Below are 14,416 nucleotides of genomic sequence, written 5' to 3' on the forward strand. Positions count from 1 at the left end.
CACAAAGAAGTAACAAAAGCCTTTGCAAGATCATTTAAGGATAAAGACAGTCAAGCAGAAGTGGGTGATTTAACATTTACAGTCAGCGAAGGAAGCATAGCAAGGGCTACCTCTCTTCCACAAACCGGTGAACGTTGGTTCAAAAACCGGGCAGTCCAGGATCAACAATGGAAGCGGATTTTTAAAAACCCAGATATGGACACAAGTGTTTTCACCAAAGGAATTCCAATCTACCATGTTAAAGAAGAATGGAAAATTCTATTGTTGTTAGTGCAAAAATTTTTCACGTGTGAAGGGAGATTTGGAGTGTTGTACGTTTATCATGGTAAAATTATGCTGCAATTTCAAGGAGAACATGATATAAATCTTCCTTACTTTCTATTCCAAAGCCTTAGGAAAATGTGTTCCATGGCTCAACGAAATCCACGAAACGTAGAAGCTTACCTCTGTCACCATGGTCTTGTAAAGTTATTGATAGAAGAACAGTTAAAAGAAAAACAAGACACATGGGAGAAATTCCTTGTAAGGAATCATTTTGCAGAACCTGGAGAATCTTCTATACCTAGAAAAAGCAGAAGGAAGAGAAAAGAAAGTATCTCTGAGACTGATATCTTAGAGGAAACTGTTCAAGGACAAACTGTAGAGGAAATAGAAGTCCATCATCCTGAACCTGAGATTGAACCCACTGAAGACAGTGCTCAAGAGGTCATCTCAGAAACCCTCGCTGAACTTGCCAAGGAAGCTGCCAAAAAGAGAAGAGAAGACAAAAAGAAACAAAAACAAGACAAGGGAAAATCTATAATCCAAGAAACTGATCAGACCCCAGAGCATTCTAGTGATGAAGAAAGAGATAACCAGCCCTTAGCACAAAGGGTAGCTAAACTCCATGAGAAAATTGCCCTCTCTGAGAAAGTAAAAGTTCAAAAACCAAGGAAAAAGGCACAAAAAGAAACACAGAGTGCTGCCACTGTAAGAAGGAGTAGTAGATTGCAGAATAAAGGGAAAGCCACAAGGACACTCTTCGTTGATCTTAGCACACCTGAGAAGGGTGCTACAAAAGCAGACCTTGAGGATAGTCCATCACGTGAGGCAGCTACTCCTCCAAGAGAAGGCAGTCCATTTCAGCCGGAGTTTGAAACTGAAATTGAGCATGAATATAGTCCAAGGAAGTCACCAATTGTTGACCCAATTCAACAAGAGGTGTACAACTATTTTGAAACATTGGAGCAAAACACTGCTGGCCCAAGTAATGTCATACCTCATGAGCAGCAAATCGATTTACTTAAACAAGAAATCTATGAACTTGAAGTGCTAAACCGTCACATTAAACAGAGAAATGAAGAAATGAAGCAGCAAGCTGATATTGCCAAAGCAATCCAAGATAACACCTTTCTTCACATGAGCATGTGGCAGAAGAAACACAACAGACTCAAGAAGAGATGTAGAAGGCTGAACAGAGCCTTAATCAATTTGAAATTCAGATGCATGTTCAAGAGGCCAAAGGTTAATGTTTCTACACAAAGGAAGAGAAGGAGATTGGATGTCTTAGCTGAGGCATCCCAGCAGATGGACTGAATTGTGTTTTCATTGCATGAGGACATGCAATACCCTCGGAGTGGGGGTATGTAGAACCTCTATTCTACACCTACTTGTCTACCATTTTCCTCAGTTTTTCCTTATCTTTCCTTCACTTTTGCCTCATTTTCACCATAAAACCTCTCAGATCATTACATTAGGTGTCAATAAGCATGATCAAGCAAGTTTTGCTAATGGATGACTATTTGTTTAGATTTTGACTTACTTGCAGGAATCCCGCAGCTATCTGATGATCCCGCAGCTATCTGAAGATCCTGCAGCCTTTTTGTTAAACACAATGATCCACGTGTCGGTTTGCTAGATGAGCCACATGGGCACTCAGGTATCAACGTGCTCGAGGTTCCTGTCCCATTGTTCCAGCCATCCACGTCATCTTCACCCATGGTCAAAGCTGGTTAAGTTACGGTCAACTCAAGGCTGTTTAAACGGTGATTGTGAGCTGCTTGGTCACGTCATCTTAAACGGTGATTTGTCCATGTTCTACAGGTGGCAGGGGACATGATCCAACATGGGATTCATTACCCATGACGACAGAACCACTAAACTCGTCCACGCAGCCGTGATGTGTCAAGGGACCATAAATACGCATGACTGTTTATTGTTTTTCTGTTAATTAGCTGTACGAGTAGGCTATCTTAGAAACTCCTATAAATTGCTGCGTCTGCGTACGCTCAAGGAACTTTTGTTAGTTGTAATTTTCTGAACCTGTGTTGAATTTAAGAGCTTTGTGAACTCTGTTTTCTAGTGCTATTCCAGCACTCTGTTTTGTATACTTTTTGCAAATGGAGGAATAGACATAGCACCGTTTTGAAGTTTCCAGATCTCTGAGTTTTCTTGTGGCTGAATGAACAGAGGGCCCCTGCTCATCTCAGCCTTTGTAAAGTATTTTATGTGCAGTATTTCGTTATTTTCTTATTTATTTCCTTAAGCATGTATAGTTTCATTTACTTGTTTTCCTTTCTTTCAAGCTGATCAGTGTTATTTCTTTGCAGGTTTCTTTTAGCCCGGGATTTATTTTTATATGTGTGTGTTTGCTTTATAAGCTAATGGTATTTGAAGTTGACAAATTCAAGTGCTGCCTTTGTCTTTATAGTTGATTTTTAATCTTATTTCTCAAAGAGCTGCTAACATACATGAATGATCTTTATCATAAACTATTACCTTTTAAGATCGGAATATCACTAATTTGCAGCTAGTTTGAGTGCTTTTTGGACTGTTCTTTCACTACTTTCTATCCGTGCTTTACACAGTACATGTGCTTTGAAGCATCGAGTTAGAAAGAGCAAACCATTACCACTAGTCTTTAAAGTAGAAGTTTTGATTTTTAAGTGCTTCTTAGACTATTTTCTCACTACTTTCTAATCATGCTTTGCATAGTACATATGGCTGAAGTAGAGAATTAGAAATAGCAAATCATTATCATTAGTCTTTCAAGCATATTTTTCTCACTTTTCTAATTCCACTTAAGCTACTTTCTATCCGTGCTTTACACAGTACATGTGCTTTGAAGCATCGAGTTAGAGAGAGATAATCTTTATTTTTGGGTTTTAAAAGTGACTCTCTTTTCTTTTATTAGCAGCAACTTGGACGGTGTCTAGTGCCATTGGTAGTGGTCATTTGCTTTCAAGTTTATTTCAAGTCATTTCAATTTACTTATTCTTTTCAAGCATTTCCTTTCAAGCAAGTAGTTAGAGATCACTCAACACACACTTTCACTCATTTAGGATTCACTCTACACACACACCATCACTCACTTGTTTATAAATTCTCACTCCATCTTAGGAACATAATTAACAACAACACCCCCAACTATAAGAAAAACTCTAAGAGGTTACTTAAGTACATATAGTACACCTTCACTTCATCAGCTTACGAGCCCCGGGTTGACAATAAATACTAGCAATTTAGATAACACTAAATTGACTAAACACCGGCAGAACATGATCGGTTTGTAAGAGATAATAAAATTTCGACAGAAGGAGTAACGCGTGCAGAAATTGGAAATTTATTGGAAAATTTTAAAACTGATATACTAGGGACACTAACTACACAACTTGATATTATGCAGGCCAAACAGAAGCAAATGGAGGCAGAACAGAATTTGGCAATCTTCTGTCCCCGATGCAGGAAGAAACATAGCCATAAGGAGTGTCCACTAGATGTAGTCCAAACATGCGCCATCTGCACAAAAGATCACCTTACGGAAAGCTGTCCCTCACTTCCCGGATTAAAAGCAATATATAAGGAAGCAGAAGAAGAGCCAGAATCGATGTATCTTCTCAACCAGTGTCGTCAGTGGCAGCCACGACAGTTTGGTGTGTTTTCAGACCCAACTTCTTCTTTTCAGTCTCCACAGTATAATGCTCAACAATATAATATGTGGCAAAACCAACCCCAACCCTTGTTTCCAAATTGGCCACCACAGTCGTTTCCTTCATCAACCCCGAGGCCAAATCAGGCAAGCCAATCTAGTTGGTCGAATTTTCCCTATGCCCCACCATATTGCCAAAGTAACGCATACCCAGCACAATGGACTCCCCCTACTTCACAAAGTTCAGCCTGGCAGACAAACTGGCAAAGACCGATGCATCAGCCAGTAGGAACCATTCCGCTCCCTCAACCTACACTGCCAGCCTTACAACAAAATCCCCAGTCTAATATGAGACCGCAACTCCCAGCCCAACCCAACCCTAATCCAAATAACAGACCAGTCCAATCTGTCCAAATAGCAGAAACAACAGAAATAGGAGCCGATCTGAGGGAGTGTAATGATCTTCAGCTAAGATCTGGGCGTATTATTGAAACTGAGGGAGATAAGACAACCCATGTTGAAAATCAGTTACCCAGAGAACAACTGTCACAAGAAGAGGATGTGAACAAACAACAAACTCATAACCAAGCAACCACATCCTCTCCCTTGTTCCCAGAATGATTAATCATACCTCGACCTACACAATATCCTGATTTTGACATTCTGGGAGAATTACAAAATTTGTACATAAAAATTCCATTCCTCCAAGCCATTCAAGACATTCCGATATATGCAAAGACTATCAAAGAATTGTGTGTAAAGAAACCAAGGAGGAATATAGCAAACAATCCAAGAGTCCAAGTAGTTGGCACTCTATCTGACTTATTATTAGGAAAAGAAACACCCATTAAATACGAAGACCTAGGAAATCCAATAGTCACCGTACAAATTTATGGTCAAACCTTCCCCAATGCCTTAGTTGATCTAGGAGCTGCAATTAACATCTTAACAACTACTACTTGCCAAAAGCTAGGCATTACATCTGTAGAACCCACCTCTACCTTACTAGAACTGGCTGACCGATCTGTGGTTAGGCCAGAGGGCACACTACATGATTTCATGGTATCTGTTGATTCCTGGGAATAACCGACCGATTTTCTGATAACAATCCCAAAAACCGACTTGATGGACACCCATTGATTTTAGGTAGACCTTGGCTTGCAACTGTCGATGCCTATATTGGTTGCCGACAAGGCAATATGACCATAACGAGAGGGGCAAATATCAAGAACTTAGCTTTATATCCTCCAGCACAGCCGAGTGTCACAATAATCATACTAATAAGAACCCTGTATCATACCTTACTGATAACATTAGATCTCCATTAACTATACAAGAGGCAATTGATTTTAAAGACTAAACAGAAGACGATGCCATTAATAATTTTATTAGTCAAACTGAACTTAGATCCCGCATAGAATGTCACATGATAGAGGCAGCATTCAATAACGAATTAGAAGAAGATCCTCTTAAAGATACACATGATCAAACAATACATGTTACCTCTGTTGCAAATAGTAAAATTATGGAAACCGAACTGGGAAAAACCTTAAACATTAATGCCAACCTTACCTCCGAACAAGAAACGAAGCGCATCCATTTGTTGAGGAAATATAAAGAAGCATTTGCATGGGACTACCCTGATATGAAAGGAATTGATCCCCAATTATGTACACACCACATTTACATAGAAAAAGATGTGAGATCTGTTCGCCAACCTCAAAGGAGAATTAATCCTCATCTAAAAGATGTGGTAAAAGTTGAACTTCAAAAACTTTAGATGTCAATTTCATCTATCCTATCTCCAATAGTAAATGGGTCTCTCCACTTGTGGTGGTACCAAAAAAGAATGGGAAATGGATAATTTGTGTGGACTACAGAGAACTAAATAAAGCAACACAAAAAGACCACTTCCCTCTCCCATTCATCGATCAAGTATTAGACACTTTGGTAGGAAAGAGATCATTTTATTTCCTAGATGGCTTTAGTGGATATAATCAGATTCAGGTTGCCCCTGAAGACCAAGACAAAACCACTTTTACTTGTCCTTGGGGAACATTTGCCTACAGAGTTCTACCTTTTGGCTTATGCAATGCTCCTCCAACATTCCAAAGGGCTATCCTTAGCATTTTTGTAAACTTAATAAATGAAGGACTTGAAGTATACATGGATGAATTTACACCATACGGAGACGATTTCGATCCAGCATTGGATACATTGGAAAATGTCCTACAACGCTGCATTGCTACCAGGCTTTGTTTAAGCCATGAAAAATGCTATATGATGATGACTGAAGGAATTATTCTAGGACACTATATTTCAGCAGCTGGCATTCAGGTAGACCTAGCCAAAATCCAAATAATTTTGCTTATTCCCACTCCTACCACTCAAAAGGAGGTACACAGTTTTCTTGGATTTTCTGGTTATTATAGGAGGTTTATAGAACATTTTTCGCATATTGCTGCACCTTTGTATGCACTAAAAGGTAATGTTGATTTTCTTTGGACAGAAAAATGTGAACGTGCTTTTTCAGGATCTGAAGAAGCTGGTATCCACAGCCCAAGTCCTTCGAGGACCAAATTGGGATTTGCCATTTCAGATATCATCTAATGCCTCAGATACAACCATTGGAGCAGTCCTTGGGCAGGAAGAGGATAAAAAACCTTATGCAATTTATTATATTAGCAAAAAATTATCCCCTGTTGAACTAAATTACACTGTTACTGAAAAAGAATTTCTAGCTGTAATACATGTTGTCAATAAGTTCAGACATTACATTACTGGATATCATGTTATCTTGTATACAGATCATTCTGCCATAAAATATTTAGCAAACAAGCCTATCACGAATGGTAGAATAACTAGATGGCTGATTTTATTGCAGGAATTTGATATTACAATCAAGGATCGACCTGGAAGAGAAAATTTTGTAGCCGATTTTCTCTCAAGAATGCCAAAGCCAATTGATGCAGCAGCAGTTGAAGATCAATTTTCAGATGAGCATCTGTTTGTTGTTGTTGTTAAAACGCCTTGGTATGCTAATGTTGCCAATTACCTAGCAGTAGGTAAACTATCGAAACATCTAACCCCTAATGAGCGGAAACATATTGTTCAGCGGAGTGCTCGATTCTCTTGGGTTGGAGGCTACTTGCTCCACACAGGGGCAGATATGCATATCAGGAGATGCGTTCGAGAGGATGAAATCTTTGACATTTTAAAAGTGTGCCATGATGGACCATGTGGAAAACATTTCACCGATCGCAGAACTGGACATAAGGTGCTGCAAACAGGGCATTATTGACCTAAAATTTTCAAAGATGCAAAGAAATTCGTCCAAACTTGTGACAGTTTCCAAAGAGCAGGACGCCCTGGTCGGTCCGATGAGATGCCCCTGAACCCACAGCTAGTCATTGAACCATTCGAATGATGGGCCCTTGATTTCGTTAGACCAATTAACCCACCCTCGAACCAGAAAACATATATTTTGGTGGCAACAGAATATGTCACCAAATGGGTTGAAGCAGAGGCATTGCCGAGAGCTATAGAAGATTCTGTCATACAGTTCTTGTTCCATATATTTATGCGTTATGGCCTTCCAAGAGATATAATACAGATGGTGGACCACAGTTTGCTGGAAACAAAATAGCTGCAACGCTAAAAAACTATCATGTCCAGCATAAAATCACTACTCCATACCACCCACAGGCAAATGGTCGGGTAGAAAGCAACAATAAAATAATAGAAGCAATCCTAACAAAAACCATTGCGTCACATAGACGTGATTGGGCTGCTAGACTACCAGAAGCACTGTGGGCTTACAGAACAACATGGAGAAGTACCACTGGTTACTCACCTTATCAATTAGTGTTTGGAAAGCAACCCATTTTTCCCATAGAATTCGAAATCCAAACATTGCGAACAACACAAGAAGTTGGCTTAGATCTAACTGAGGCACAAATTAATCGATTACAATAGATCAATGAGCTCAATGAAATCAGGCTCTCTGCACTCCAAAACACTGCACTGATCCAACAGCAACGAGCTAAATGGCATGATGCTCTCATTAAAAATAAAGTCTTCCACGAAGGAGACTAGGCACTTTTGTACGATTCCAGGTTTCAGGACTTTCCCGGGAAACTTCAAACTCGTTGGTTGGGACCATATGAAATCTAGAAGGTACACGACAATGGTACTCTTACTCTAATCACTATTGACGGTTCTGGATATGCCTTCAAGGAAAATGGCCACCAAGTTCGTCTTTATCGTAAACCACTCACTCGGGAGTCCTTCTGCCAGCAGCTACGCCAAGACTCTGATATGGAAATTTTGGGGGAGGGAGAGAAGTCTTCCTCACCTGTGATTCATTAAGTCATTTGTTTCTTTCTACACTTTGTACATAATTTCTTTGTTTTGTTGAATTATTTCTGTATTAACACCTTGCTGTTACTTTTCCAAGCAGCAGCAATTTTATTATTTTCTGTTGTTCCCTTTCTCAAAGGGACAACATTTCCGTCTTGTTGTTCCTTTTTCAAAGGAACAACACCTTTTGGATCAGCCGTTCATTTTGCTTTAATTTTGTTCTTTTTCTTTACTTTGTGCTTTTTGTTGTTCCTTTTCCAAAGGAACAACACTTTTGCTTTTTGTTGTTCCTTTTCCAAAGGAACAACACTTTTGATTTTTGTTGTTCCTTTTTCAAAGGAACGACATTTGTGTGTTCTGTTGTTCCTTTTCCAAAGGAACAACATTTTCGATTTTTGCTGTTCCTTTTCCAAAGGAACGACATTTGTGTGTTCTGCTGTTCCTTTTCCAAAGGAACAACATTTTCGATTTTTGCTGTTCCTTTTCCAAAGGAACGACATTTGTGCGTTTTGTTGTTCTTTTTCCAAAGAAACAACATTTTCGATTTTTGTTGTTCCTTTTCCAAAGGAACGACATTTGTGTGTTTGTTGTTCCTTTTCCAAAGGAACAACATTTTCGATTTTTGTTGTTCCTTTTCCAAAGGAACGACATTTGTGTGTTCTTTTGTTCCTTTTCCAAAGGAACAACATTTTCGATTTTTGTTGTTCCTTTTCCAAAGGAACGACATTTGGGTTTCTGTTGTTCCTTTTCCAAAGGAACAACATTTTCGATTTTTTTTTGTTCCTTTTCCAAAGGAACGACATTTGTGCTTTCTACTCTTCCTTTTTCCAAAAGGAACACCGCTTGTATTCTTTTGCTCTTCCTTTTTGAAACAGCAACATCCTCGTATTCCTTTTACTTATGCTTGCTCCCCTTGCTGTTCTAAATTAAGGATGCTTACTGTTCCTATTCTTTCAAGTCTTTTGGAATACAGCTATGCACTTATGCAATGGATACAAAATCACAACATACTGAAATCGATGAATTATAAAATTGCTATTTTTATAAGAAATTGCTCTAAATTGGTAAGAGGACAGAGAGAAGGACACACTTACCCATTATCTTTTGCTGTCATTATTCCACTAACTCTGCTCTGATTGGTTATCTTTATCATGTTGGTTCTTTTTAATCCTCTTTGATTATTATTCAGGAATAAGAGCAAAGGGTTTATATCTTCCTATTGAGATGTTAAGACTTCTTCCACCATTCCTACTCTTAAGGAGTGTTGAACCACCCTTTGTGTATAAATCGGAAAGTACTTTATGAAAAAGAAAGAAAAAAGAGCAAACTGACTTGTTTATATAAGTTGTCAAATGCAGGATAGGGGGTCTCATCAAGAGCCAGCCTACCATGATCATGAGGAAGAAAGTGAAGTGGCATTCCCACCATGGCCACCACACCAGGGATATGGTCCAAAAGGTATATCAAATAAAGAACCCTTGGAACAGGAGGTCTCATCACGAGCCGGCCTGCCCACCTTTCGCTCCTTCCTCGTGAATGGCATTATGGCTAACTGGTCACCAAGCCAGCATAATGGCCTACATTTTGACATCGCACAACATTTCCTAAGCATACACAAAGGATCATGGTTCCATGGGTGAAATAAACAACTTTGCCAAGGTTATGGACACCTATCGGCAGCAGACCACTATTAATGGTATTGAAGTCACATTGTTTACACCAATACGTAGTTATCAACACCCTCATGTTTCTTATACCTTAGTAACAAATCACATAAGAAGAATATATATTATTTTCTAAACCATACAGCGCATGTAAACCTATTATCACCAATCATGACAGAACAATTGACAATGACCGCATGAGACTCGGTATGCACGGCAAATGTCCTATCCTCCCAGTCTCGCATCATATCACAACAGTCTCTTACGTATTAAGCGATCCAACTTTACACCTCGATTTCGGTAATCTGCTACTTTTGTAAACATGGCATATTGCCATACGTTGTTCCTTTATGACTCTGCTTCAGAACAGAACGGCACGCCGCTCCTTTATTTGACGGTCGGGATGACCTATCACATTGCGGGGGGGGAGGTTAACCTCATCATTCCCTGGATTACGTGTCAGACCGCTATTCGGGAAATTGCGTACTTGGGAATAGCACGGCTCAACGGTATACTATTTTTTATTTTTGCATGGCTTGCTGTTCCTAAGCCATTTCCATAGTATGCTCTGCGGCATTAGTAAAGCCCTTTAGATTTTGAGCGAGTCCTACGTCTGTCAGCCTCTCTGTGTTTTAACAATTGCTGTTCCATTGTCAAATTATGAGATTTTACAATGAAACTATAAACATGGGAGGAAGATCGATTCGGAGAGAACCATAGGCGTTAACAGTCTTTGATGCTGCACGGGAAATCCTGGCAAGAGTAGGGTGGCTAACTTATCTCAATCGCTTATAGGAATCCAACGAGACGGTAGCAATTGAATTCTTGCAGAACTTGCAAGAGGATCACTCCACAGTGAGGGGGAGACACATAGCAGTCACCGATGACATAATCGCAAAGGTCTCGGGACTGCCAGCCGTTGGACCTGTATGGACGTTAAAGGAGAGATTTTAGAAGATCATAGAAACCTTCCAGGAGGAAGGCCAGAGCCTGACAATTAGAGGAAAGGGGGTTCTACCAGCAGCATTAGGAGAACCGTGGGCGGAATTGGCAAAGACCATTCAAAGCTACATCACCTGTGAAGGAAGAAAAGACGTGGTAAGACCACGACACCTTAAACTTTTAGCTGTATTAAAGCAAAAATGCTCTGTAAATTTACCTGCATTTTTGAATTCATTACTTCATGACGTTGCATGGAGCATGAAAAAGGCACAACATGTAGAATCAATTGTTAGTCATCATGGGTTGATACGGTTAATAGTTAGCCATAGCCTTACCTAGCAGCAGAGCAGCTGGGAAGAGCTAATTGCCATGATAGATGGAGGATTGACCACACCATCCCCAAAACGTAAACATGCCACCAGTACACCTAAGCGTCCAGAAAAACGAAGGAAATCGGTCCGACTAGCACGGCTAAAGGGAAGGAAGGAAAAATCCCAAGGAGATACCAGCCAACCAGTAGAGATAGACGATACAGGGGATGAACAACCCCCACAATTAGAAGGAGAGGAAAATGAGAAAGAAATGCAGGAAAATGAGGAAAAAGAAATGCAAGAAAATGAGGGAGGAGAAATGCATGAAACAAGGAAAATGAGAAAGAAATGCAGGAAAATGAGGAAAAAGAAATGCAGGAAAATGAGGGAGGAGAAATGCAAGAAAATGAGGAAGGAGAAATGGAGGAAGAAACCGAGCAACCTGAGAAGGAGGAGGAAACGGAACAGCAGGAAGGCAGCACATTGCAGAATCCATTGAGAGAAGATGAATTAGCCAAAATTTTGGCCAATATGGGCGAATATGGCCAACCTTCCAGCCCATCAGATCTCCATGCTGAAAAAGAACCAAAAGAACACTCTGCTCAGGATAGAAATGCACCTGAAGAATTACATGCCGAGGAGGTAGAATAAGAGAGTCAGCCTGTTCATGATGAAAATGTGACAGGAGAGAGAAGTGATGTAGAACATGAACAATCTGTTCCTAGCCAGACGGCACCAAAAGAAATTTTGGAAGAAGGGGAGGCAGAAAAGGAAGTCACCCAAGAAATAACAGAACCAGCTAGGGTTCTTGCCCCGGAGTAACCAGAGCAGAGCAACAAAGAAGCACCCCAAAGAGAAAATCAGGGAATTGATCGAGATCATAGTCTAGGCCGTAGTGAACAGTCTGTTTTTCCTTCTAAGGAAATTGAGGAAATGAAGAAATTATGGAAAGAACAGCAAAGACTACTGAATGTAGTAGTTCAGCTTCGACAGCAAATCAGGATTTTGAAAGCAAGGAAAAGGCTAAAAAGGACTTCGGGAGGGAAATATGCAACTACTCCAGCAAAACCCCTCAAGACAAAGGATCGGAGGACCAGAGTCCATCCTGCTGTTCAAAACCCTGTCGAAAAGCAGGCTGCTGTTCCAAATGCTGTCGAGGAGCAGTCTGTTGTTCAAAATCAAAAGGAACAGTAGTTGACTGTTACCCATGTTGAAATACAAATGGATGATATATTGACCTGCGATAAAGAAATTCAGACGGAGGCACAACCCTCGAGAGAAATATGGGCCATGAATGCAAGACAATGCAATAGGAAAATTCAGGTAAATCTCCCGATCTCCACCACCGTATGGGAAAGTGATCCGAGAACGGTAACCCTACGAGAGGGTTTGACGCAAGCTCAGCAAGCAGCAGAAAAGCTCACAGAGCAAACAATCCCTCGAGAAAGGTACGAAGAGCTACAACAACGCCTAAGGAACGTCAATCTATCTGAAAGCTAGGCCTTTGAAGGGTGGCGAATGGAAGAAGAAAAAGTCGCGAAGGTAACTCATAGGTTAGATATAGTTATCAAGCAGATGGATACCTTATGTTCTTTGTATAATGACGTCCTAGCATGTAGAGCCCCTGCTAAGAATTATGCCTTGTTTTTAATGGAACGATATTTGCAATTGAAAATAAAGGTTGTTAAAGCAGGTGCTCCTATACAAATTAATACCATTGATGATTTTATAAACTATTGTAAGCACTATGGGGTAAAAGTTCAAAGATTACTGTGTGAATTTTATTTGCAAAACCTTATATTAGACCAGGAGACCGAGCTGAACCCCGACCCTTTTGTTGGGGATATCCAATTACAGGCATTTATTTCATTTGGGGTTAATCAAATTAAATGGCTTAAAGCCTATAATGCTTTCCAAAGGCAAGAAAACGGATTAGACTTGTGGGTAAGAGCTGAGCCTAGGGATCCAGTACAGTTGTGGAGAGAACATAGGAACCTCATGAAGACTCCAGGTGTAATTGAAGCATTAGGACCCATTCATACAACAGTCAATCGGTAGGGAATAGAATAATTTTTCACTATTAAAGACCTTGCCATTGATGCGGCTAAATTTTGATATCAGATCTCTAATCTGAATATCCAACTCAAGGAACCATTTAAGTATGAAAATTTTAAGCTAGCCGCCAACCGCTTGCACCTCTATGGCGAAGTCATTTTGAGGGCAGGGCCATCCTGGTTAGGATATAGGTTCCGGAGTCCAATCATTTGGCACCCTGCACCTGGATACCAAGCCCTGTATGAGATGCCTGAGGGTCAGACAAGACATTTCTTTGAACACCTAGCTATGCATCATGGCTGTAGACCTCCACATGAGATTCCATCTCCAACCTACTCTCTCACTGCCTTACATGTCAACTACAATGTTTTCATGAGGGCATGAAAAAGGGTAAGCAGGGGGGTGTGTGGAGTACTAAAGAAGGTATGTTTTTGGTAATTGTTTCAGCATCTTTTCATTAGAACTTACAAGCCTTTTGCATCATGAACTAGGTAAATGATAAGGAATTGTAATAAACCTGTGAGATTAATGTGCAAAACGAAAACACTGACAATTGTCATTTTCTTATGCAGGAAGAAGGAAAAACAAAAGATTGCCGTTCCAAAGGAAAGAACAAGGCCGGGTTAACCGTTGTTCCTTTGACGGGGAACCGTATGCAAACAAGGCAAACCAAATCAAAGCGTATCAGCCCTGGAAAGGAAATGAAGATATCGGCTCGGGGCAAGAAAGAAAAGAGATAGCTGAGTACTAATGGTTCGGCGAATCCCTCAGGATCCTTTAATCCTAAGGGATCGCTGCTTTAACTATTTTTGCACCTAGACATCTACGCCTCCACCATTATAAAAAGGGGCAGCACTGTTAGCCCGAAGAGTCTGTTATGTTTTATGTAATTTCCCTTAAGATTGAAACTTTGATCATCCAGTCTTGTTGAGAACTGATCTACTATAATTATGTCTTATGCATTAATACAAACTTGGTTGCTATTTCATCTCTGAGTCTGGAATAACTTCAAGCGGTGTACCCCTGGAGGACACTTTCTCCTGTACTATTACTTTTGGTTTATGCGTGGTTTGCTTATCAGCGTTATTCGGTAATCTGATATGTTCTGTTAGTTTACATCGCACTCTCTGTTATATTTGATTTATTGAAGTTTCTGAAGATAGAACCATTGTATTAAC

This window comes from Pinus tabuliformis, chromosome 1_1 (assembly GCF_031772625.1).
Source record: "Pinus tabuliformis cultivar Carrire ecotype Pingquan chromosome 1_1, CPIR1, whole genome shotgun sequence".
NCBI lineage: Eukaryota > Viridiplantae > Streptophyta > Pinopsida > Pinales > Pinaceae > Pinus > Pinus tabuliformis.